The 2,645-nt window shown below is 50.2% G+C and overlaps 1 pseudogene; it reads left to right on the forward strand.

The window, feature by feature from the left end:
* The first annotated feature begins 224 nt into the window (after window positions 1-224).
* On the forward strand, window positions 225-1,215 carry LOC107523865 (distal membrane-arm assembly complex protein 2 pseudogene; annotated as a pseudogene).
* Window positions 1,216-2,645: the final 1,430 nt, after the last annotated feature.

Here is a 2,645-nt window from a genome sequence, read left to right on the forward strand (position 1 = left end):
CTTTTTTCTTATTAACTGAATTAATGCTGAAATTCATATGTATTGCTTCAGGCGCGAGTGACAAGTTTTTAGCACACGGTACTTGGTTACTACTTACAGTGGAATGTGTTATAACTCCCATTCCACTTTACTCTTAAACGGTGGGATAATTAAGGCACACTTCTTAGTTCCACACTATGTAAGATCTGGATGATCGCCCCTTCGGGTTATGTGATCTCAGCGAGATGGAGCCCCAGGACATCCCGCATCTGGTGGCCCCACATGGAACCGGGGGGCAGGGCACCCGCGGCCTGAGCGGGGCGGTGGTCCCGAGGGCAGCCAGGGGAAGGGGAAGGGGAAGGGGAAGGCGCTGCTCAAGCTCCTCGCTGACCGCGGCTAGGACGTGGAGGCTCTGGGAGAGTATGGGCCCCAAAGGCAGATGTCAAAGCGCACAAGGGAAGTCGGTTCCCGGCAGAGAGTGGCTTCGGTCCCCTGGGTGTGGCCACTCCTCTCCCCAGTTGCTGAATTTCCGGGAGGTACCTAGAGAGGCTGTGATGCCAGCGACTGTGTCATCAACTGCGAAGCCCTGGACAACCTCTTGGCCCTGAAGGGGCTGAAGTCCCTGTGGTTGCAGCGCTGTCCCCATGTGGATGGCTGGTGTCTCAGTCGCCTCCACCAGCTGGCCAGCTCCTTGCAGGAGCTCTCGCTGGCTGGTTGCCCCCAAATCTCCAAACGGGGGCCTCGCCTGCCTCTAACCCCCCAGAACCTCCGCAGGCTGGACATCTCAGACCTCCCTGACCTGTCCACCCCAGGCCTCACTCAGAGCTTGGTGGAGGAGATGCTCTGGGGACCGAGTGGGCCCAGGGTCTGAAGTCGGAGCAGGAGGAGCAGTCTCGGGACACAGTCAGCTCTGTCCATCCCTCCCGAGCCACGGCCTGTCCCCATCCAGCTGGATCTCAGGGGGCTGTGCTGAGTGCCCGACAGTTCTCCTTCTGGCTTCCAGTTGGGCTCACTCGCTGTGGGGGTTGGGGTGGGATGAGGGGTGTGGCACTGACAGATTACGGGAAGGAGAGCCTGTGGTCCCCACCTCATGGGTGCCCTGGCTGGCTGCACTCTGGACTGAAGGTCACAGCTCCTGTCATCCTGTCCGGCAGCCCTTGCCACACACTTCAAGTTCTAGTAACCTCCTCCTGCCTCTCCAGGCCCTGGCAGGGAAAGACTCTCGGCTGCAGGTAGCCCCAGAAAGGTGCCTTCTCCCTCGTGGCCTCCCCACTGTGCCCACTACTGTGTCAAGAGACTGCTCTCAAATTAACCTCATTTAGGTTTGCTTCGTTTCCTGCCGGGGCCTTGCTGATACAGAGGTGCTCCTGGCTTCCAGAGGGATGGTTCTTCCGTGAGGGACTGGTCAGCTCCCCCAGGCAGGGTACAGCACCCCCGGCCCACACTCACTAAACCAGTAGCACCCAGGTCCTAGGGTGTTCCGGCTTATTGGTTTCACTCAGCTCCAAATTCAACTTATCTGCACTGTAAAAACTTCTGCACTGTAAAAACTGATCTGGGCCTTTGGAATATGTTCCTTTGCTAACTGGCGGAAGCCTTGACAGTAGAAGGCACTCGAGAGACTTTGCAGGAGGCAAGGCTGTGCCCCTGACTCCTGTTCAGGTGTGCCTCCGGGTGGCCTCTCCCTCCCCGGGGCCAGCAGCCCTCCTGGCACCCTGCTCCTCCCTGCCTGGCCCCACCACACCCCAGCATGACTGCCAGTAAATTCCAAGGCAACTTAACAGTGACGCCCTTGTCCCTCCAATTCACAGTTGAAATCATTAATTATTTATATTAAACTTTCCCTGTTCAAATTATATTTTAAAAAAAAGATTTAGATTCTCATTTAATTGAAGATTTATTTATTTATTTATTTATTTATTTTATTACTTTTTAAATTACAGTTTACGTGCAATATTATTTTGTATTAGTTTCACAGTGGTCAGACAGTCACATGCTTCACAAAGTGCTCCCTGCCCCCTGATATTTTCAGTACCCACCTGGCACCATATATAGTTATTGAAACGTTATTTTTAATCAAAATGAAATAAAAATGAACAGTTCTAAAATTTATTTTGAAAAATAAACGATCTAGCATAATCATACAGGGTGGGCAAAAGTAGATTTACAGTTGTTGGTATGGAAAATAATACAATAATTAATAAATAACGATACAAGAATAAACTGTTTTCAGGACTCAGTTTTAAACCTACTTTTGCCCCACCCCGTATTTTAAAGGAACAATATAATAATGTAGCCAAGACAATGCTAGTTCTTTGAAACTGGCTTCACAGTATTCCACATGTACGTGCACCACAGCTTTAAGGAACTCCTACGCATACGTGCACAACCCATGGACACAGACACAGTGTGGTTGGTGAAGGCCTGGGGTGGGGAGGCTGGAGCAGGGTGCAGGGGGTCAGCGGGGTGAAAAAAGGGAACTTCTGTAATACTTTCAACAACGAGGATAAATTATTTTAAATATATAAAATAAAATTTCTCCTGACATTAAACTTTAGTCCCAAATTTCGAAGGCACATTTAAAATATAAGTAACTTTTAAATGTATTTTTCTTCAAAATTCCTCACAGGTGACTGTTCACCCACTAATTGTGGGTAAAGACACCC

This window comes from Miniopterus natalensis, chromosome 14, assembly GCF_054644295.1.
Source record: "Miniopterus natalensis isolate mMinNat1 chromosome 14, mMinNat1.hap1, whole genome shotgun sequence".
Lineage (NCBI taxonomy): Eukaryota > Metazoa > Chordata > Mammalia > Chiroptera > Miniopteridae > Miniopterus > Miniopterus natalensis.